At 40.4% G+C, this 24,278-nt stretch overlaps 1 protein-coding gene across 5 annotated transcripts in view; it reads right to left on the minus strand.

Moving 5' to 3' along the window:
• The window catches only part of ITSN2 (intersectin 2), a 139,888-nt gene extending 118,275 nt beyond the window's left edge, over positions 1 to 21,613 (minus strand). For 2 of the 5 annotated variants that reach the window (XM_027621656.2, XM_027621652.2), the window contains exon 1: positions 21,423 to 21,611. The gene's annotated coding sequence lies outside the window, so the exon portion shown is untranslated. Of the gene's footprint in view, positions 1 to 21,422 lie in introns of all 5 variants that reach the window. The other 3 variants (XM_027621651.2, XM_027621655.2, XM_027621654.2) reach the window with 3 other exon arrangements.
• Positions 21,614 to 24,278: the final 2,665 nt, after the last annotated feature.

Raw genomic sequence — 24,278 nt, forward strand, 5'->3', positions numbered from 1 at the left:
TGTTCCCTCTGTCACATTCACCACACTTTCTTCTCGTTCTTCAACTCCCAACTCAAAGGACACCCCCTATCTGAGAGACTTGTGTCCTCCCAGTTAGTCACGGTCTCCTATGTTGTCCACAACACTTGTTCATCCCACGGTAACTTCATTTATCATACTGTATTTCAACTGCACGTTTCACTTGCTCTAGGCAGAGTTTTTTTATTTTTTTTATTTTTTTTTTTAGGCCTAGTGCGTAAACCAGACTCCCGGAGAAAATGTTCAATAAAGATTTGCTCAACAAATGAATCAGGTAAATGAGTAGTATGGGTAAGACAAACAAACAAAAATGAAGCAAGGGAAGCATGGAGCGAGGCACCGTGCAACCGAATATACAGAAAAGAAACTCCAAATGACTCCCTTGAAACCCTGCAGGCACCAAAAATCTGGATTTTAGACCAAATTATCCTTTGCAACGTGGCCCTTCCATAACTATTTTTAAGTATTTTAAGTATACTTTTAGAGATAAAGTTTTATGGCCTGTTGAATTCTGAAGTTTTTACATTGGGATAGAAAGACTTAGGTTTTTCAATTATACTTATGTTCATTAAACATTGTCTAGCTTAAATAAATTTGACCGAAGGTCTGACATTCAAAAACAAGATAATGTTCCTGAAGGCATATCTTATAAAACTTTCTCACTCTATCTATCTTTCTTCACTCTGATTCACTCCTCAGAGTGAAAGACATTGTAGAGGTGTGTGGACAGGCACTGACACAGAGAAAGGAAAAGTACCTGAATCTAAAGGAAGGACTGTGTAAAGGAAAGTACACAGCCAGTATCACAGTAGAGCCTTTCCTGTTCAAAGATGGGGTAATTTGAGAGCCAAGGGATTTCAAAGAACTCACTTAATTTTTTTAAAAATATTTTATTTATTTATTTGACAGAGAGAGAGAGAGAGAGAGCAAGAGAGAGAGAGAGATCACCAGTAGGCAGATAGTCAGGCAGAGGGAGAGGGAGAAGCAGGCTCCCTGCCCGACCCTGGGATCATGACCTGAGCCGAAGGCAGACGCGTAACTGACTGAGCCACCCAGGCGCCCCAGAACTCATTTAATTTTAATTGTTAAAAGAGACCTTAGGAAACCCAATAGTTTTAAATTCTGCTCCTTGCAGTTCTAGAAATTTCAAAGAACTACAACAGATGTGGATTAGGGAAGAGGGATGGAGGGTTGGAAGGGGATACCAACTTCAATGAAAGTAGCTCTGTTTTTGTGTTTTACATACTGAGGCTTCTCTATAATATTTTATCTGATGATTTTTATTAAAGAATTAAACAGCATACTGAATTCCATCCCTTTTATTTTAGAAACAAAGAGAAGCCAAAGAGATTAACTTGCCAAGATCACACAATTTAAGGAACAAAGTATGTCATGCTATTGATTTTGAATTTCACTGTGCAAGTCACGGAGAGCCAGTATTTATTCGAGATAGACACCTAGATTTGGTAGTCACCAGGGATTGGAAGAGTTGTCATCATATCAGTGAGTGACTTTATCCAGGGAAAGCATATGTAAGAAACAAGAGAAGAACCTGATCTTTTAAGGGCAGAGGAAGCGAATTCTGACAAACAATATAGGAACTGAACTGGACTTGAGTATCCTGAGACAGGGACACCAGTTGTGACTGCCTGGCATCCTCCAGATGGTGAGAATTTGAACTTGGACAACAGAGAAGAGGCATTTCCGAGCTAGAATAGACAGCATTTTCTGACCAGCTAAATGCTGCTGATCAAAGAAGAGCATCAAGGTAAGTTTCTATCTTGGGTGACTGTAGAGTGGTAATACTAACCAAGACAAAAGTTCTAAGAAAGTAGAAATTTGGATATTAGATTTGGGGGGTGAGCAACAAAATGTTCAATTCTCAGCTTACCTAATCTGATGCACCCAGAAAGACATCTAAGTGGAAATGTCTAAGAGATAGTAAGGATTCTGACCAGGCTGTAGACCTAGATTTGGTAGCTACCATGGATTGGGAATAGCTGTAAACAGGTCAGTGAATGACATTATCCACAAAAAGCATGTACCAGGACACAGGAGAAGAACGATCAGAACAGAGGTTGAGAAAAAGGAGAAATCAGAATATAGAGGAAAGAAAAGCATTTCAAGGAGATGATGGTCACAATTGTCAAATGTCACAGAAGTCAAGACTAAGCCACGAGTTTTGGCAATCTGTGCAGGGAACTGGCTGTAAGTCAAACTGAAGCAGACCCAGCAGTAAATCGGAGGAGAAGTGTAGGTGACTCAAGAAGTATGTTGTTAAAGGACAAAGGAAGAAAAGGGGGGGTGGGGGGGGAGGCTTCAGGAAAGAGGCAAGGTTATAAGGCTTTCCTTTTAGATGGAGGAACAGAACTATTTTTAGAAGAAGAGGAGAGATTTAATTTCCAAAATGAGAAGGAAAGGAGGTTATCTAATAATGAAAGCTAGAGTCCAGAGAAAGTAGACAGCTCTAGAGTATAAAGGTAGAACCTGGGGCACACACTTCTGGCTCTGGGAACATAGGACAAAACAGAAAATAAGGATAAATAAAGACACACATAAGTTTGGAGGCGGAAGGAAAAGGAGTTGAGACCGTACATGTTTTCTTTGGGCCAGACAGTCCAAAGGGCAGGGTTGAAAACAAACTCTTGGATCTCCTGGGCCCCCAGGTGCCTAAGCACAAATTTCTCTTCTCTTCAAGCAACAAGAGAAGGTCACATGCAAATATGTGCCCATGAATCAACCAGGTATGTGCATTTCAGCTTCTGTTCAACTAGCTATGCCTTACACATGCAAACATTTGTTACATGAATAAATGTGGGAGAAAAACATTCTAGGCTGAGGTAAAAAGTGAAAAGCAGAGTGAAGAGCGTGGTCTGGGAAAATAGGTGGCGGTTCATTCACATGAAATAGTGAAGAGCTTAACAATGCAAGGAACTATAACAATAGCTGTAAAAATGAGTACTATATTAATACCCAGCTGATAGAAATGTAAATTAGCACAACTCTTCTGGAAAGGAACCTGGAAATGGACTTATTTATAGCCTGCCTTCTTCCAAAAAGAAATAAAGCTCACGCAAAAATACAAAAACATTAAATTAAAAAGTATATGGGTAAATGAAGGTAAATAGAAAAGAAAGTGATCAATTTCAACTTTTGCATATGTTTGACATTTTTCATAAATAAAAGTTGAAAAAGAACACTAGTGCATCTGACTTGACCATTGGCTCTCCCTCACTGTTGCCCCCCACAATCACCATGGCAATTCCTTAACTGCCCTCACACCTACCTCACCAGCCCTTTCCCACCATTAATCCCATACTTTCTGGTGAAGTCAAGTCATCCACACAGATGATCCTGCCCACATCCTGGCCTCCAAGTCTTTGGCCCCCTTTATTCCAAATGTCTTATTCTACATCTTATCTTAGCCAGGCACTACCAGGTCACACCCTAGGCCTTGTTATCGTGATGACTGCACTCCTCTGTAACCCACTTCAAGCCTCCCACCCTCCCTTCACCAGACCTTTGCTCAACAGCCCACTCTCTCTAGTTCCCAGACTCCAGCAATTCTTTAACTCTGCCAGGACCTACAATCTATTGGTCTTGGCAACTTTTCACTGTCTCTCATTCTTCCTTATGCCCTAACATCCCCTTCCTTAGGTCCTAATATCCCTCCTCACCCAAATTATAAGTCATTGTATGCATCCTCAAGTTCACTCTCCCCTCTTCCTGTATACTATGCATCTGGTAAAACCCCACGAATGAAGGTGCTGACGGGCATCACTCTAAACTCCTGACCACTAACTCCTGCCAGCCTGACAAGTCCATGTTTCCCTAGTCCATCTGCTCTGCCCTCCCACCCACAACCATTTCACACTTTCTCCCTCACTCTCCCCGACTCGTAACATGTGTCATAAAAACTTTTCATCCAGCTTGTTGCCTTTTGATTTGAAGGCATCTTTTACTATACCAACTTCTTTATTTTCATACCAAAATTTGTCAATCTTTTCTTTTATGACTGAGTATACAAATCAGGTTAATTTATCCAAAAGAGAAAGGAACAAGAAAATAAATTTCAGAATACTATGCATGTATCACAAATGATAATTTCAAGGATACAGTATATAGGTAATGTTTGTGATATAAAGTAAATTTTTAAAAAACACAAAATTCTAGAATATGGATGCAAATACTCAAAATTATATATGCGCATGTCAAGGATTAGAAGAAAACCTCTTAAGGGAAGGACCTTATCTTTGTGAAACACCTAACAAGAGTTTGACAGGCTGTTTAATATACATTCACCAAATAATATTTATCAGTTTTATTTGTAAGAGCAAAAAACTTGAAACAACCCAAACACCTGAAAATGGGAGTATGGTTAATAAATCATAGTCTATCTACTAGATAAAAATAACACAGCCATTAATATTTATGAAAATCATGAAGTAACACAGAAAAAAATACCTTCCAAGTAGTAAGTAGACAAAAATCTATACTGATTACAATTATGTAAAAATGATGTATGTATGTGTGTAAGTATGTAAATAGATACTCTGACTAAAAAGCACTAATATGCTGGGGTGCACGGGTGGCACAGTCTTGGTTTTGGCTCAGGTCCTGATCTCAGAGTCGTGGGACCAAGCCCTGCATCCAGCTCTGCACTCAGCTAGGAGTCCGCTTGAGATTCTCTATCTCTCTCTCTAAACATTTTTTTTAAAGCATTAATATAAAAAAAATAATAAAAGCATTAAGATGATGGGGCACCTCAGGTCATGGTCCCAGGGTCCTGGGATCGAGCCCCGCATCGGGCTCCCTGCTCAGCGGGAAGCCTGCTTCTCCCTCTCCCACTCCCCCTGCTTGTGTTCCTGCTCTCGCTCTTTCTGTCAAATAAATAAAATCTTTAAAAAAAAGGCATTAATATGCTAAAAGTAGTTGACTTAGGTTGAAAGACGGACTGAATTTTATTTTCCAAGTTTTGTTGTTGCTATTTTTTTAAAAATCTCATATAAACCACATACACCAAAATGTCAAGCAATTACAAACAGACAATTTTCAGTAATTCAAAGAAGAGAAGTCTATGGTAAATTTACTTGTCTTTCAAAAACCAGTAATGCCTTCTATGGAGTTTTTTTTTCTGACACCAACTGGGTGTCCAACAATTCAATTCAATTCAATTCAATTCTGACACCAACTACCTAGTGTGATGTGGTCCCCACGGTTGCGGCCTCAGTCCCACAAGACTGCCCCCACTTCAGGCACGGGACACTAGTCCTGGGCCATCTTCTGACCAGCTGGCTATAAATCAGAGGTTCCTACGATCCCCTCCTTGGGTTTGATAATTTGCTAGAAAAGCTCACAGAACTTAGAAAAAACAATTTAATTACATTTACTGTTTTAATATAAAGGATACAATTCAGGACCGCCAAATGGAAGAGACACACTGGGCAAGGTATGGGGGGCAAGGGCATGTCACCCTCCCAGCACAATACATTTACCAACCTGGAAGCTCTCATTGTCCTAGAGCTTTTAGAGAGCTCAATCTCTAGGGCCCACCTCCTCTTCCTGGAGGGCGATGGGTGGGGTGGAAAGTATCCTCATCCTGAGGCTACCTAGGGGTACCACTTTGAGCCTCATTAGTATACCTCAGGTGTGATGGGAAGGGGCTTATTATGAATAGAAGACACTCCTATCATTCAGGAAATTCCAAAGGTTTTAGGAGATCTGTGCCAGGAACCAGGGACAAAGACCAAATATATTTTTGTATTCTACTACACCATCTTTTAACACAATAGCAAATATGACCCAGAGCTTTGCTCTTGTCTATTATAAACAATATTAAGTAACAAGTCTGTTTTACCAAAAACATTTAACTAAAATTACCAATCTCTCGGGGCACCTGGGTGGCTCAGTCGTTAAGAGTCTGCCTTCGGCTCAGGTCGTGGTCCCAGGGTCCTGGGATGGAGCCCCACACTGGGCTCTCTGCTTGGAGGGAAGCCTGCTTCGCCCTCTCCCACTCCCACTGCTTGTGTTCCCTCTCTCACTGTGTCTCTGTCAAATAAATAAATCTTAAAAAATAAAATAAAATAAAATTACCAATCTTTCAAACTCTGCCATGCTACATCTAGTGCTAAAAACTACAGAGAAAAGGTACACTCCTCCACACATACCCTACTGCAGAGGCCTAAAGAGACTGGCATCCAAAACCAAGGCCACACCCAGAAGGTCCTGAGTGGGAAGAGCTTCCACCTGTGACTGGTAGTTTCCAATCTCAACCCAAACACAAACAGAACAAGAGAGTAAAGAAAATGAAAGTAGTGGCCAATGGGTACAAAAGCAACCATCCATTTTCCTATTCTATCAGTCCAATTTAAGGTTTTTTTTTTTAATATCAGGATGTTTCAGTTACTGGAAAGTATGCTATCAATGCAGCAAAAAGAATGCTCTTAAATAGAACATCCTAATCTACTGAGAAAGCAAATATAAAATAATAAATGTAGAATGAGGATTTTAAAAGCAAACTCCAAGTTCTGACAGGGAGAAATAATACCACAAAACAAGATAGAGATACTCTAATATGGAATTAGTCCCACTAAAACCACAGTGTGTCCAGAAAATATCTATCTCTAACCAAAACAAGGTCCCACCTCCCTCAAATACTTCAAAAACACAAATTTACAAATTCTCTTCACCAATCTGAGTTAATTTTGAGGAGTCACGGACTTAAAAAAAAAAATCTGGCAAACCTATAGTTGCTCTTTCTGGAAAAAAACACAAATGTACAGAATGTAGCATACAATTCCAAAGGCTTCAGACCTCTAAAGCCAATGTGAAGATTTTCAGAGGGTTCATGTTTTCCATAGCTAAGGCTCTTAATTATAAATACACTAATTCCCACTTTAAAAAAGGTATACTCGAGTAGGAAAGAATCCTTCCATTACATATTCCATTCATTCTCAAACTATTCTAACCATGGCCCACCTAAGTGGGACAAGAGACCCAACTTAACCATCTGCTTCCATTTTCCAATAGAAAAATAACTCCATGATGAAGTATACAATGCAACAGTTGCATAAGAGCAAAATGGGCAACAAAATTAAATCTAACATTGATTCTATAATTACAGTTAATTCAAGAATAGCAATTGGAACCACATCAAACTCAAGACAATACCAATGCTTGCACTGAAAACAGTATCTACATCTGAGTGTGGGTGTACCTTGTAGGAATTTTTCAATGCTGCCAAAGTATTGTATAGCTAACAGGTTTCTTAATAGAAAACTAAATTAGGGCCCTCAGTAAGCTCTAGAGACTGGTTAATTTTAGTTTACGAATAGTACATTTCAGTATTCCTTAGTAACTCAGATCATAAGTAGCCCACACTAACACCAAAAACAAAGACTATGGACACGAAATAACAGTAGCTCCTAAGAAATAAGAAAATAACTTATATTTTAGTTTCATATTCATCAGGAAAAGTCTGCTGACATAGCATGTGCCTTGAACCATACTGGAGAAGCAGCAATCTAACCCAAAAATTTTCAGCCATTTTTCCACTGTGATTCTGTATAGTAACACTCATTAGTAGTATAAAATCTAATATCCTAAACGTATCCCTCCTACATTGCTGGTGGGAATGTAAAATGATTCAGCTGCTTTGGAAAACAATTTGGCAGTTTCTCAAAATGTTAAGCATAGGTTACCACATAACTCAGCATAGGTATGAACCCAAGAGAAACGAAAACCTAAACCTATGTCCTCGCAAAAACGTGTACACAGACGCTCAGAGCAGTATTCTTCATAATAGCCAAAAAGTGGAAACAACCCAAATGTCCATCCACTGATGAATGGATAAACCAACTGTGGTATATCCATATAATAGAATATTTAGCCATAAAAAGAAGTGAATTATTCATATATGCTATAACAAAGACACACCTTAAAAACATTACGGTTGTGAAAGAAACCAATCACAAAAGACCACACATATTTAATGTTCTCATTTATATGAAATGTCCAGAATAGGCAAATTCATAGAGACAGAAAGTAGATTAGTAGTTGCCTAGGCCTGGGGGTGTTGGGAGGAATGGGAATGGCTGCTAATGGATAAGGGGGTTCTTTTTTGGATGATGAAAATGTTCTAAAATTAGGGGTGCCTGGGTGGCTCAGTTGGTTAAGCATTTGCTTTCGGCTCAGGTCATGATCCCAGGGTCCTGGGATAGATAGAGCCCTGCATCGGACTCACTGCTTAGCAGGGAGTCTGCTTGTTCCTCTCCTGCTGCCCTTTCCCCCTCCTCCTCCTGCTCCCTCCCCCACCCTCTCAAATAAATAAATAAATATCTTTTTAAAAAATGTTCTAAAATTAGTTGCCTGGGTGGCTCAGATGGTTAAGCGCAGCCCCACATCAGGCTCCAAGCTCAGCCAAGAGCCTGCTTCTCCTTCTCCCTCTACTGCTCCCCCTGCAGGTGTTCTTTCGCTCTGTCAAATAAATAAAATCTTCAAAAAAATAAAGTCTTTAAAAATGTTCTAAAATTAGATGTTGGTGATGGCTGTACAATTCTGTGAATATAATAAAAACCACAGAATTGTAAATTTTAAAAGGGTGAATTTTATGGTATGAATTATATCTCAACAAACCTTTACATTAAATAAACCTAATCTCTAGAGGGGAGGGGGTGGGGGGACGGGTTAGCCTGGTGATGGGTATTAAAGAGGGCACGTTCTGCATGGAGCACTGGGTGTGATGCACAAACAATGAATCATGGAACACTACATCAAAACTAATGATGTAATGTATGGTGATTAACGTAACAATAAAAAATTTAAAGAAAAAAAATAAACCTAATCTCCTTCACATGGCTTATGAGGCGTTTTAGGGTTTATCCTCTATTTTTCTAGTGTTGGAATATGTTCCCTTTATCTCTGTCCCATCTTATTTCATTCCCCCCTCTCTGAACCTGTGGAACTACCTACCTCCTCAGTGACACTTCCACTTACAAAAGCTTCCTTTGCCACATTCCCGTTTGATCTTGTATATATCTCCATAAACTACATACTCCCAGTATCATTAACTTTTATTTTCATGCAAACCACCTCCATGACACTGTGAACGCCTATGAATGTCTCTTCATCTTCATATACCTAGTGTCCAGAAGTCAGCCATGTGACTGGCACTAAAATATCCTTTAAGAAACACATATACTTTGACTCTTGGAGGTTAGCATTCTTTCAACTGCAATGAGGACAAGAAGGCTGATAACCTGAACTCTGAAAATATGTCAACCAACTTGTGTTTAAATCCCAGCACAGTTACTCCTTAGCTTTGTGGACTCCACATGATATAGCTTCAACTTCCTAACCTGTAAGTGTGGATAATTGTACCTAAATGCCAGGTTGTTTTAAGGCTTAGATATAATGTCTGTAAAGCATCTGGCACATAGAAGGTGCTCAGAAATGATGGCTATTACCACTATCATTTCAACATTATTTTTAACACAATAGTTATCTTGATTTCACTGAATTGACAACAACAAACTAAAGTTGTAGCAATTACTGATAAGAAGGACATATTTTTCTCACTTTATTTAATATCTGAGAAAAGGGTTACTATTATTTCTATCTAAAGGCTTAGGGTTCAAATACACAAAATATGTTGAGACTTAAAAGCTTCAAAGATAACTTTCCTATACAAACTTAGTTAATAGTTCTAGTTCTGCAACTTAGCATCTTCAGTTTAAGATGTTTAAATATAAATTATAAGTTTGAACTTTTATAAATGTTAAGTTTAGCCTACAAAGAATCAACCAATATACCCAGCAAGTATAAAAGAACAGAAATGGTAAACTAATACTGAAGTCATTACCACTCCAATAATACTGCAAATTTATATTAAATCAGTTTTAGAAGAACTAATCAACAACTCTGAACAAGACAATTCACCCACACAAAGGGGGGAAAAAAAACACCTAAGAATAGCTTCTGACTCAGCCTGCACCGCTGTAAGGGGAAGGTAGGGAGAGCGGGCTACTTGGTCTGTTGGCTTCAGTCTCCTATCAGGACTAAATATTGAAACAAAACTATTTACTTGCCTTGAATAAGAAGTAGAGAGGGAAAACATTCAGACAGATGCTTCACCTTCAAGTAAAATATCACCTCTCTGAAAAAAAATAACTAAGTTCTAAAGTCACTCAAGAAAACCCAAAGGGAAAAATTAAGATTCATCTATATAAATATTTTAAACATTTGTTGAAAACAAAATTTAAAGGTAAATGGGGAAAAACCAAAACAAATATGATAGTCAATATTTTTAATGTACAGAGAACTACTAAAATAGATAATGAAAACACTAAGACCTAAAATAGTTTTCCAAAGGGGAAATGAAACTGGGTAATAAATGTTAACATCATGAAAAATCAAGGAAATGCAAATGAAGTTTTGTTTCTCCGGAAAAACTTATTTAGAAAACAAAACAAAAACTTGGCTAGTTTGCAACAAGGAGAAGGGAGCTAGCCTAGCGTATTATGCTAAGTGAAATAAGTCAGTCAGAGAAAGACAAATATCACATGATCTCACTCATATGTGGAATTTAAGAAAGAAAACAGATCAATATGTGGGAAGGGGGAAAAGGAGAGAGAAATAAGCCATAAGTGATTTTTTTTTTTTTTTTAGATTTTTATTTATCTGAGAGAGAGCATGAGGGGGAGGCGGACAGGCAGAGGGAGTAGGAGAAGCCAACTCCCCAACAAGCAGGGAGCCTGACACAGGATTCCAACCCATGACCCCGAGATCACAACCTGAGCAGAAGGCAGACGCTCAGTAAGACACTCAAGGAGACGCTCAATGAATGAGCCATTCAGGCAACCCACACTGCCATGAGAGAACAAACTGAGGGCTGATGGAGGGAGGTGGGTGGGGGATGGGCTAGATGGGTGATGGGTATTAAGAAGGGCACTTGTTGTGGTAAGCACTGGGTGTTTTATGTAAGTGATGAAGCACTGAATCCTACTCCTGAAACCAATATTGACTGTATGTATGTTAACTAAAATTTAAACAACAACAAAAAACCTTGACTAATACTCAGGTCTAGCAAAGGTGAGGGGAGTTGAGTGCTGCAGACATAACTCATGGGAATGCAAACTGGTATTGCTCTTCAGAAGACAATTTGAGAACATACAGCAAGAACCCTACCAATGTTCAGATCCAATAAGCCAACAATTTCACTTCTGGGAATCTGTCATAAGAAAATAATGATAAATGGAGGAAATGTGAAGATATTCACGCAATGAATAGTTATTATAGAGAGAAAAAACTGGAAGTAACATGAGTGCTCAACAAGAGGGAATACACTGAACTAAGTCTCAGGCTGCTACTTAAATCAAATATCAAATTCATAATGGTATCTAAATTACATCTCTATACACCTACTTTTAAAAACACAAAGTCGGCTAAACCACGTAATAACATGGAAACTGGTTACGTTCTTATAATTTATGATATAAATGTGTATCATTATGAAAATAATAATAGCAGCTAACAATCACTGAATACTTAGAAAATTCCAGGTCTGACACTTAGGTCTTCACATGTTATCACTGACATCATTATAACAGGGCCATCCTAGAAGGGTCTGACCCTCAGGGCCAGCCACCAACTGCAGGGTTGGCCCAAGATAAATTACATTCTGAAGAAGGCCTCATTGTAAACAATTTCATAGGTCTCTTGAGAATGTTAAAAAAAATTTTGAAACTGAATTTTGTTTCAGAAAAAGGTACAGGGGCGCCTGGGTGGCTCAGTCGTTAAGGGTCTGCCTTGGGCTCAGGTCATGATCCCAGGGTCCTGGGATCAAGCCCCGCATCAGTCTCCTTGCTCAGCAGGAAGCCTGCTTCTCCCTCTCCCACTCCCCCTGCTTGTGTTCCCTCTCTTGCTGTGTCTCTGTCAAATAAATAAAATCTTTAAAGAAAAGAAAAGTACAATGCCTCAGACATGCCCCCTTCCCTCCAGGCATAACCCAGGCAGCAGCCCCAGCTAACCTAACCAAAAGACAGGCCTGATTATTATTGTTACATTTATAAAGAATTTATTATGAGATGACCACACTAAACATATATTATCTCTTCATCCTCCTGACAACTCTAAGGGTATTATTATGAAATCTCCATTTTTTAAGGAAGGGTAAACCAAGGCTTAGTGAGACTGTTACTCTCACAAAGCTAATAAAAAAAAAAAAAGCCAAGCTCAAACTAAAACTCCACTGAGCAAAAGCCATGTTATTTTTTTTTTAAAGATTTTATTTATTTGACAGAGAGAGAGACAGTGAGCAAGGGAACACAAGCAGGGGGAGTGGGAGAGGGAGAAACAGGCTTCCCGCCGAGCAGGGACCTCATGGGATCATGACCTGAGCCGAAGACAGATGCTTAATGACTGAGCCACCCAGGTGCCCCAAAAGCCATGTTATTCTTAACTACCATGTTGTATTATAAAACACGCACAATATATATGTAAATACAACAAAAAAGAAAGATAGGATGCGTAGGAGACACCAAAATGTGGTTGTTATTGGTTGTTGGACTTGGAATGACACTTTTTCTCCTTTTTCCCCCTATTTTACAAAGTTTCTTTAATCAGCATGTATTATTTTTATTTATTTTTTTAATTTTTTTTTTCTGCACCCATTCTTTTTTTTTAGGACTTTATTTGACAGAGAGAAAGAGCTAGCACACACAAGTAGGGGGAGCGGCAGGTAAAGAGAGAAATGGGCTCCCCGCTCACGACCGAAGGCAGGGGCTTAACAACTAAGCCACCCAGGCACCACCTCCCCACCCCCTCACCCCCGCACCCATTCTTTTTTTAATTTTTTTATTGTTATGTTGATCACCATACATCATTAGTTTTTGATGTAGTGTTCCATGATTCATTGTTTGTGCATAACACCCAGTGCTCCATGCAGAACGTGCCCTCTTTGATACCCATCACCAGGCTAACCCAACCCCCCACCCCCCTCCCCTCTAGAACCCTCAGTTTGTTTTTCAGAGTCCATCGTCTCTCATGGTTCGTCTCCCCCTCCGACTAACTCCCCTTCATTCTTCCCCTCTTGCTATCTTCTTCTTTTTTTTTTCGTAACATATATTGCATTATTTGTTTCAGAGGTACAGATCTGTGATTCAACAGTCTTGCACAATTCACAGCGCTCACCATAGCACATACCCTCCCCAATGTCTATCACCCAGCCACCCCATCCCTCCCACCCCCCACCACTCCAGCAACCCTCAGTTTGTTTCCTGAGATTAAGAATTCCTCATATCAGTGAGGTCATATGATACATGTCTTTCTCTGATTGATTTATTTCACTCAGCATAACACCCTCCAGTTCCATCCACGTCATTGCAAATGGCAAGATCTCATTCCTTTTTATGGCTGCATAATATTCCATTGTGTATATATACCACATCTTCTTTATCCATTCATCTGTTGATGGACATCTTGGCTCTTTCCACAGTTTGGCTATTGTGGACATTGCTGCTATAAACACTGGGGTGCACGTACCCCTTCGGATCCCTACATTTGTATCTTTGGGGTAAATACCCAGTAGTGCAATTGCTGGATCGTATGGTAGCTCTAAGCATGTATTATTTTTAAAATAAATATGTTACATAATGAGAAATAAAGTTAAATTGAAAGAGGAAAAGGATTTGGAAAAATATTTATATTAAATGACAAACAAGTTATATTGTTAATAAAACTCAGAGCCCAGCAGTCTGTATACCTCAAAATTAAACTAGTAAATTTAGAGAAAAATGTCTCTTAACAAAATTAGAACAGAAATGTAATGAATGCTGGAGAGAAAAGGAACTGAGATCCATCTGATGCACCAACAGCCAGGGAGAAGTGTGACTAGAACTGCAAGTCTCCAAAGACAACAGCTTCACAGTTCTCTCCCCTGAGGCTCTGACTTCTAGCAGAGGCTACCAGCGGGCCTACCCCACCAGTCCACCAAACTTCCCAGGGCATTTCAAAACCTTACCAGGATTACATCAGGACCCTCCAACTTCCCCCATTACACTGGAAAAAAGGGGGAAGTTTGAAGAGAAACTGAGCTAGAACGAAGAGATCTAGAAGGAAGATTCAAAAATTCTGAACACCAAAAGAGGTATACTGGGCTGAAAGAGGGATTTTTTTCCTCAGGCTTTCCCAGAGGCAAGGTTAATAATCCTCAAAGTCACTCTGGGTAACTTGCTATTCTCCAAATGGGAAATTTCCAAGTCTGTTTTCATTCAGTTTGTCTCTAGGTCCCTTCTCCCCCCCCCGCCTCCGCCCCCCACCGCAACTGACCTTCTAAGCCCAGTTCCATTGTTACTTCCTCGGTGTAAGTTTCTCTATTTTATATACCTGGGAGGTGGATTCCCTTCTTGATATCACCATAATCATCCTGAGTACCTTTAAATCAAATTGACAAATATCTGCAAAGTCATCAGAAATGTAACACCTGGATAAGATGTATAAGAGCAGGGAATATAGAAGAGGAAAAAGCCCAAAACTTAAGAATTTCGTATAGGTGCTATAGGTATAGAGGACAGAAGACTGGCACCTAACTTTGCCTTAGAGAACTAGAAAGTTGTTAGACAAGCAATCCCGGGAGAAATGACTCCTCAACTGAGTAATGAACACCTGGCCAATAAGCATCACCCAGTAGGCTAGAAAAAGAGATTTTTAGGACTTGGGAATAGAAATAGGCAAAGACACAGAGGAAAAAGCTGTTTAAGAATTAAAAGACAGGGCGCCTGGGTGGCTCAGTTGGTTAAGCGATTGCCTTCGGCTCAGGTCATGATCCTGGAGTCCCGGGATTGAGTCCTGCATCGGGCTCCCTGCTCAGCAGGGAGTCTGCTTCTCCCTTTGACCCTCCCCCCTCTCATGCTCTCTCTCTCTTTCTCGCTCTCAAATAAAATAAATGAATAAAATCTTAAAAAAAAAAGAATTAAAAGACAATGTCAGAGGACTTTGTAAATGGGACTAATAATAGCACTTACCCCATAGGAACGCTGTAAAAATTAAATGAGGGAATAAATGTAATGAGCTAGATTAATGCTGCATATGGGAAGTACTATATAAATTCTAGCTTTCATCATTGATAAAAATCTAAAAACAAAGAAACTAACTTGGGAAAAATTATACCTATAAGGCAAAGAGTCACTATTCTTAAAATATAAAGAATCCTTAGAAACAACTAAGAGATGAAAATGCCAAAGAAGTGAGAAAGGGCAGAGATAAATATTTTTCAAAGAAAAAAATCTTTAAAAGTATAACTTCAATAATAAAGAAAAATAAGGTGGTCTTTATCAAATTAGCAGATTAAAAAAAAAAGGCAATTTTTCTGAAGATGTGGGAAATAGGACTGGTTTCACTGGTAGGAGAACACTTTGGTACTGAAAAGTTTTTCTAGAAGACAAGCTGGCAGTAAGTTTACACTCATAGATGCACATAGAGTTACAAAGATGTTAACTATGGCACAATTTAAAATTAAAAAAATAATTACAAAATACTTTAATGCTACAGAACGAATATGTGCCCAGGATACAGAGCCAGACTAAGTTCACATCCTCTGTCTACCACTTATCAGCTATGGGATCTTGGGAAAATTACTACACCTGTCCTTGTTCAATCTTCTCAACTGTAAAGTAAATGATAATAGAACACTTCTCATGGAGAGGCTGAAAACTAAATGAGTAAAAATACATAAAGTTTCTCAAAACTAGAATACAGTGAATGCTCAGTTCATATTAGACCTTATGAATGTTCTGTGGTAGCAAGGCAATATAATTGAGCCAATAAAATTACACTGTAGATAAATATACAATAAAACAGAACCATGTTTTTGATAAATGCTAGTAAGCTAAAAAAGCAGGTTACACAGAATATATAATTCCATTTTTTGCAAAGAAAAATTTCTAGAAGGAGATCTACCAAGATATTAATACTGACCATTTCTCTGGGTAATATGATTATTAGTGACTATTATTTTCTTCTTTCAATTTCCCTGTTGCTTTCCAATTTTCCAAAAGAACATATAGTACTCATAAAAATGGTATAAACAAAAAGCCTACAGGATTTAAAAACAATTAAGGTATCTATTCTAAACCATTTGACAAATCTCTGCTCTAGACTCCTGCTGTGCCTGAGATTTGTTGTTCTGGCTTAAATTACTAGAAAACAGAAATATTCAGAGGTGTGCTGGGGGCAAACCCAATAGTAATACTGAAAGGATGGACATTTATTTTAAATACAATGATGTGAAATACTACGTTTACTCATAAAACGCACAGAATAATCCTTTCCCAAATCTTGAATTCCTTAGTAATAACTTCACATAAGGCAAACTTACTTCTCTCAATTACCCCCCACCCAACTGTCCACACATTCCCTACCCCCATTTCCTACCTAACTTTTCTCCATAGCCCTAGCAAATTAACTTCTAAACGTTTTGTCTCTCCTTCTCCCTCCTGAATGTAAGCAGCACAAGGGCAGGAATTTTCGTGGATTTTGTTTACTGCTTATATGCTCATTGCTTGGACCAGTTTCTGGCATGAAGGCACTCAATAGTTGTTAAAAGATTTAATTTGGTACCATGATTTATAAGTAACTTTTGTTGGGTTTAATTTTTTAAAGATGAAAAATGTTTGTTGATAATAAAAAAGTTAAATCAGATGACAGAAAACAGTGGGGAGGGGGCTTTTTTTTTTCCATCGAAGCCCCTAGAAAGACAAAGATGAGGTAAAATCAATCTGATGAGGAAAGCAAAAATGTGTTTAAGAGGGAGCTGCAGCATGTACTTTTTCAAGATGAGAATACCACCATTCTACAAAGACTATAAAACCCAGGTACTAGACAGTAATGTTCAGAAAAAGTTTTGGGTTATCTGTATCTAAATGGTTCTTGACATCTCAATCATACAAGTGACTCAGCTCTCTGGACCCACTGGAACCCTGGATCCTGAAGGAGCCAAAAACTCCAAGTCAGAATCATTGAATGAGGACCAGACACCAGAAGAAAGGAGAAGTGGACAGGGAAAGCCTTTTAATATGGGATGTTTCTGCAGCAAGACAAAATCAATTTATAAGCTGGAAGGTCACTGGAACTTTGGCAGAGGGAAAGCCTAAAATGCCCCTAGTGAGGAGAAGGTAAATTGAAAATGAACCATAGCTTCTGTTCTACCATTCAAGTTTCCAGGATTTACCACAATGTTAGGAAGTGTTACACATGCATCTCAGTTCACATCATTCTCTGCAAATTTCGTTAATCTTGAAGTTCTCACTTATATTCACCAAAATGTGTTTCATGCTCACTAAAAAGTAAAATCACCAAATGCTACTTATGCTGTGAAATTTATTAACCTGACCTACTTCTTATATTTAGGCACTCAATCTTAAGTGTGAAGGAAGAGCAGTAGGGTGATGAAAAGTGTCCAAATACCTACACCAATGTGTTTAAGCAAAAAGAAAATGATAATGCTATAGTTACCAGTGTCCTCCTAACTGTCAGAGTAAACCCTGCTGGGGTTTATCTCCATGGACTCTATAGTTTGACATGGCCCACCATTCTTGACCATTCTTTCCCCCTGTCTTGCCTCATACCAGCCAAGTGCTCTTCACACTGAAAAGTACAAGTTATTTAAGCAGCTGAATTCAAAAACTTGGAAGTGATAATCCAAAGCAGTAGTTTCTTTTGCAGATATAGACTTCTTTTTTCTTTCTGTAGGCTATATTCCGCACCCACCCACCCCCACCCCTGGCCCATCCAAATTAAGAGGACTAAAAAGACAGATTCTTTAGGGGGAGACGGGATTGTGGATCAGTTCTTCTATTTTCCAGACCTCTTATATGGATTGTTTTGATGATAAGATTAAAAATTAAGAGGCAAAAAAGTGAATTTTTTTTCCAATCACTAGGTAAAAAGACCCCCCTCCCCCACAAAAAAGCATTAAGCTAGTTTGAAATTTCTCACTGACTAGTTGGAATAATGGTAACATTTATTGAATACTCATACTAAGCAGTAGTCACTGTGCTAAGCACTTTAAATCACATAGGACAACACTATGAGATAGATACATTTTATAGATGAGAAACAGAAGCTCAGAGAATTAAAATCAGTTGCTCAAGGTCATACAGCTATTTAGTGTTAGAGTTAGGAGCAGGAGGTTTAACTTGAAAGCCTCTATCTTATCTACTGTGGTTACAATGAAAATAAGAAATTTTTATTAACCACATATACTTTTTCTAGAATGAATATGCATTAGCGAAGAAAATAATCTAGAAGACATAAGACAGTTGCTTAAATGAGACAAGTTAAATGTCTACCGTCTGGTAATAGATCCCTAAATATCTCCCATAACCACTGCTGAATAGCTTCACAAGTAACTAAATCATTCAGCATCCTGATAGAGCTGTGAAATGATTTTTTAAGTGAATCTCTCAAAATAATACTATACATTTGCAAATGAAATATGCTGCCCTCTTAGAGTTGTATAAATACCTTATTTCTTGATGCATTCACTGCCCTATTTTTGCTCAGCTTCCTCCCCTCCTCCCCCACTTCCTCTTTGCCTTAAGATCCTTTAAGACCAGTTCAGTTCCTCCTTCTCAGAGAATACCTACAAATATACAGTCTACCCACCAGGACTCTAACATCAGTGGCTGTCCTCTGTCATCAGTTGCTGTGCTCTGTCGTTACAGAAGGGTACGAAGTAAAAAATGAACTCAAGAAAAAAACAGCATTTCTGATGCACCTTCATCTTTAGATCTATTCATTTACAGAGTTAATTCTAAACATTCTTATTTCTCTACTTCACACTTGGAATCCTGCCTTTAACAATTAGTACACCAAAAAAGTCTGCCTTTTCTTAGTCTTTCTTCAAAAATAGTTACTCCACAAAAATTTTTCCATAAATAAGGTACTGGAAAGATCAGAATCAAAAAAAAAAAAGGAAAGAAAGAAAGAGAAGCAAATATACTGATAGAATAAATATACCCCATTTTTAGTAATATAAGTTTTAGTGATATAATTTAGCAATATAATTAGTTTATTTTGAATAATTTCTGGAACTTGTTCATAAAGTGCTTTACAAGTAAATATAGTATAAAAAATGTTAGTTATCGGTGGACTAACATGTATTTTCATTCATTTACTTATACAACAAATATTTACTGAATGCCCAAATAACTTTTTTTTCCCCCCTGAACTAAGAGGAGTGATAAAGGCACAGGTGCTAAAGTTAGAAGGATCTTGGTTTGAAGCCTGGCTCTTGTACTTACTAGCTCAGAGACGGGAGAGTAGTCAATTAACCTCCAGGTTAGCATTTCACTCATCCATTTGACAGAAGAAAAAGTACTACTCTATGGTCTTTGTGAGCTTTAAATGATTATGCAAAACAGCATACGGCCTAGCATGTACTAAGTGCTCAATAAATTATAGCCACAGTAAATATATTTTAATATTGAGGAAAGTAGTTGAAGGAGATGGCCAATAAATGTTTTTTGTCTTACTAGAAAGATGGAAATTTGTGAAACTCTGTATTAAAGATACATTAAAAATAAAAATCTTAAGATTATGGGAAAAAAATCCACGTAAAAAAAAAGATGTGTTAAGTATGTAGGGTGAAATGACTAAAAAATAAAGATAAGGAAGAAAAAGAGATGGATAAAGAAAATCCTGACAGCTCCTAAGTGTGGGTGATGGGTATTGAGAGGTTCCTTATGCTGTTTTTTTTTTTCAAAAATACAAATTTTTTATAACTATAATCACAATCCCAGAACATGCCTAACACATTTCCCCGTATTCAGGAGAGACTGGGATTTTAGCCTTGAGATCTGTTGAGAACTAACAATAGTAATTTCCTGCTCAATAATTCAGTATAGGTCAAGTTTTTTCAGACCATTCTACCTTTCATTATAAGCGTGAGCAGAGGGAATAAATGCATTAGAGCATTAAAAAACACAAGCTTTTCTGCTGCTTATTAATATTACATTAAAATAGCAGCAATGCACATTTTTCCACGTCTTTGAAAAATATGAAATTGTTTTTAAATTAAGCTTTTAAAAACTTCCACCTTCTACACTTCTGAATTTACGGGATATATGTCAATCATATCTCAATAAAGCTGGGCGGTGGGAGAGAGAAATTACTAGAGAATGTCAGGCACAGCCAAAGAAACCTCAAGGTATGCACATCAGAGTTGCTACTACCTTTAAAATTTGAGGGACATTATTATTAATTTATGTAAAGGTTTTACATGATGTTTCCAGACTGCGTTTAGGTTTTATCACTTACAATATAGCAAACAAGTACAGGGAAAGAGGCAATTAATTTTAAGAGGCTTAAGAAGCTTAACCTACAGTCTGTGCCACCTAAATTAAGCTGACTAAAACAACACAAAATTTCAAGTCACACCTTGCCTATCTCTGGGTAAGCAAGTAAACTCTAGTAAAAACAAACTAGAGCATTTAATAAAGCGATCATTTTGTGTTAACCTTAATTCCTAAAATAAACTGGTTGACTCTATCATATTCTTAATTCATAATTAATTCAAGTCTCAAATGAAGTATACTTGCCATCGGCAATCATTCAACGACAAAGCACATGATTAATCACCCAAATACAGCATCTTTTTACAGGCTGCAAAACCATCTGCAGTTTCAGCCTCTGTTTACCCATTCACTACCACATGCAGGCGTCTTTAAAATAATAATAATAATAATAAGCAATAAACTTTATTCTGGCCTGAGTGATTACATCTCTCCGTGCTTCCTGTATACCCTGTAAGTCAATAACGCTAAAGTCAAACGGTAACACTTCCCCACTTGGGTTTAATGCGAGCGGTGGACGCCAAGCATCCGCCCACTGGCCGCTCGTGACTCGGACTACTTTGACGCACCGGGATGCGGCTCACCTGACACTCCGCACCATCCATTACCAAAGAAAGCCAACTAGGCGGAAAAAAAAGAGGGTCCCCGAGGAAGCGTGCGGGTGCCCCTAAGGGCCCTCTTCTGCCGGCACAGCGAAAACGAGGGGCCACGCCGCCCCCGGCCCTCAGCGGCGTCCGCCACCTGCCAGGAGAGGCCGAGGGCTGGGGTCTGGGGGCCGGGGCTCGGCCGCACGGGAGGGGGCGGCTCGGCCCCGGCCCCTCGGCGTCCCCCCCCTTCCCCGGCCCCGCCGCGGGGGCTGGAACCGGGGCCGGAGGTTTCCGCCCGGCGCCGCCAAGCCCGCCAGGGGCCTAGCTCCGGCTCCCGAGGGCTCGCCCGCGGCGGCCGGAACGCGCTGCCGCCTCCCAGCCGGGCCCGCCGAGCCTCCCCGCGGCGAGCGCGCCGGCGCCCGCACCTGCCCCGCGCCCTCGCGCAGCCCCCGCCGGCCGCTTCACCCACCTGGCGCCCCCGCCGCGCCTCCCGCACGTCACAGCGCGACCCCGCGCTCCTCGGCACCGGCAGCGCGACCGCGGGCGGACGCCGAGAGATCCTGCTCGGCCGCCGCCGCCGCTCGGCTCGTCCCCAGGCCGCCGACAGCGAACCTGTTGCGCAGCCTGTCACGGTAGCTCGGGCTCCACGGCGCCGCCTCAGCCCCACAACAACATGGCGGCCGCGGCCTCCGCAGGAAGCCGGGGGGCGGGGAGGCAGGCGACGGGCCGGGCAGCTGACGGCCCGCCCGCCCGCGGCCGGCACCGACTCCCCCACCCTCGGGAACCCAAGGGTAGCCCGGGCGCGGCTCCTTACCCCCGGAATCCCGGGGCACCGGACCCCGCGGGCCTAGTGCCAGTGCTCCGCTCTCCCCTCGGGGAGGCCCTGAAGCCCCGGTCCCGGCAGCCCTTTTCTGGAGCAGCGGCGGCCCACCTGGCTCCTCCTCCCCGAGGTGACATGTTGAGGTTGGGTGGTGCGTTTCCTGCCCCTGCAGAGCCCCCAAAGTTTCGGGGAAGGCCTAGCCGTGTCGGACACGTGCCTGTTGCACCCCACATGGGGCTCTCTCCGGAGCCTTCTCTCGCTCTAAGGTTAGTTCGCAGAGGTGAGAGCTGGGCTTCTCCTGGGAAGGGGATCTGAGGCAGGAGAAGGAGGTCATTCTCAGTCTTGTTGATGGGTCTGGTACAGTCCCCAGAAAGACTAACCATACCCAAGGGTCATCCATTCAGTATTCCTCACTCTCCTCTCTACCACATAAAAAAGGCCAACAAGGTAGGGACCTCCCCACCCGCCTCCACTCGGGAGAGCAACTACCCCACAAACTCTCACGAGCAATAAGACGTTGATCTCTCCCCAAGTTCCACCACGTGGTCTGCAGAAGCTAAACCTTCTTCCCCACCCTACAGCCACCGGACAAGATCAGAGTATCTCTTTTTCCTCCACACTTCCTGCCCCGGGTCTCCGCACGAAACGCCGGACTGCAACTCAAGTGACCACCTTATACCCCTTGCCCTTGACACAGCACTCGTTCTAGAGAAAGGATTTCTGTTAGTTGGGTTTGGAGGCAGAATCATGGTTCCTTCTAAGTGTAACAGAATGGGGTTACAAGACCCAATATTTCTGTTGGCCTTTAGAGGCAGAGTGGGGGCTAGTCCCTTGTACAAAACTCAGAGCCCCCTGACTTATGTTGGTAAAGGAGAAATCTGTGCAGATCAAATGATCCCATGGCTTCCTTACTTACTTAGGGCAGGAGAGGTTAGCAAGGCTGGCTCTAGAGGGATGGGCCCAAACCTTAGGCCCATCTGAACTGGCCAACCAACCCATGTGAGGAACTTAGCAAATATCGGTGATGATAAACAGGCTTTTCCCGCTCTCACACTCAAGTGTTTTTCTTAACTCTTCGATGAGGACCTGACCAAGACCTGACAGACAGGTTCTGTGCTTCCGTGACACAGTGAGGCTGGACTCCTTTGTGTTAGGCTAGAAAGCCCCTTATCTACTGGGGTTAATCTAACCCTTATCTCCTGGGGACTAGTCAATCGGCAAACAAACCACCCAAGCCAAGAACAGCACTCTTGACCGCATGGTCTCATTCCCAGGCAGACATCACCAATTAATGGTGGTACTTCCTTTAAAAGCCCATATTCAAGCCCCTTTCTAAGCCTCTGAATCCTTCTCAGCATACTGCTGCAGAGACTTGGGCTAGGGCAAAACCTGTTTTTTTTATTCCTGATAGGCAGATAGCTAGTCTCCATTTCCCTCTCACCATTTGGTTAATGTCGTTTGTGTTTCTGGGTTCTGGACCTGGTAAAATTCACCCTGAGTCCCCTTTCTTTCTGAAGGAGGTGCCAAATCCAAGGCAGAACAAAAATTAGGTTTGTTAAAAGGAATATTTATAAACAAAAAAAGGGAAAAAAAAAACACATTTTAAACATCTCCCTAAAATAAACCAAAAATTTAGCAACCTCTCATGGAAATTGGCATCCTGTATACAACTGGGAGCCTGTAGTATCCTAGCTGCTAAAACATTATATCTCAGGGTTCCAGAAGGAACTCTGAGGCCAGTTTGTCTGCCCTATCCTACTCACTCAGCATTTATGATTTACATAGATGATACAGACACCATCCTACTTCTCTGATGTCTTCTTCTAGTCACAGAGCATACCTTGGAACTGTATCTGTAATTTCTCTCCTTGGTATTTCCCAAATCCCACTATCTCTTATTTACCTCCAACACCGACTGGTGATCAGATATGTGAAGGAACTAAGTCCTACGTAAGACATAGAGACATTCCTGTCAAATCTAAAGAAGATTAGGAGTTATTGTAGGGTCAGAAGGCATACAGGTCAGGGAAGGGACTAGGTAGATTACCTAGATTTTTCTTCCCCAGGTTCTTCCACAATTTAGGATAGATTCTCAGGCCTATTCCTAGTAACCTAGCTTTTCCCAGGGGAGCATTTAATCTCAGTCTGTTTTTCTTACCTGCCCTGATTTTCCCCACCCCAGCCATATATATGTTATGTTATATCAATTTCTCTTTCTGTTAGATTTCAAGGATTCCATCCTTAACCCCATTCCTACCTGGTCTACCCTCAAAACAAACCCACAGTTGTGGGAAGAGGCTAGAAAAGAGAAAAGAAGCAATTCCAGACTCTAAGCATCCCATCAGGTAAATATATTATCTATCCTATAGAAAAGGAAGGCTGTGAGAAACTGGAGCTCATATGCAATGCCTCTACTAGTAATAAATTTCCAAGACAATGTGATAAACAATTTAGAACTTCTTTTATTGTTTCTTTTTTCTTTTAAGATTTTATTTATTTATTTGA

This window comes from Zalophus californianus, chromosome 8 (genome assembly GCF_009762305.2).
Source record: "Zalophus californianus isolate mZalCal1 chromosome 8, mZalCal1.pri.v2, whole genome shotgun sequence".
In the NCBI taxonomy this organism is placed as follows: Eukaryota; Metazoa; Chordata; class Mammalia; order Carnivora; family Otariidae; genus Zalophus; species Zalophus californianus.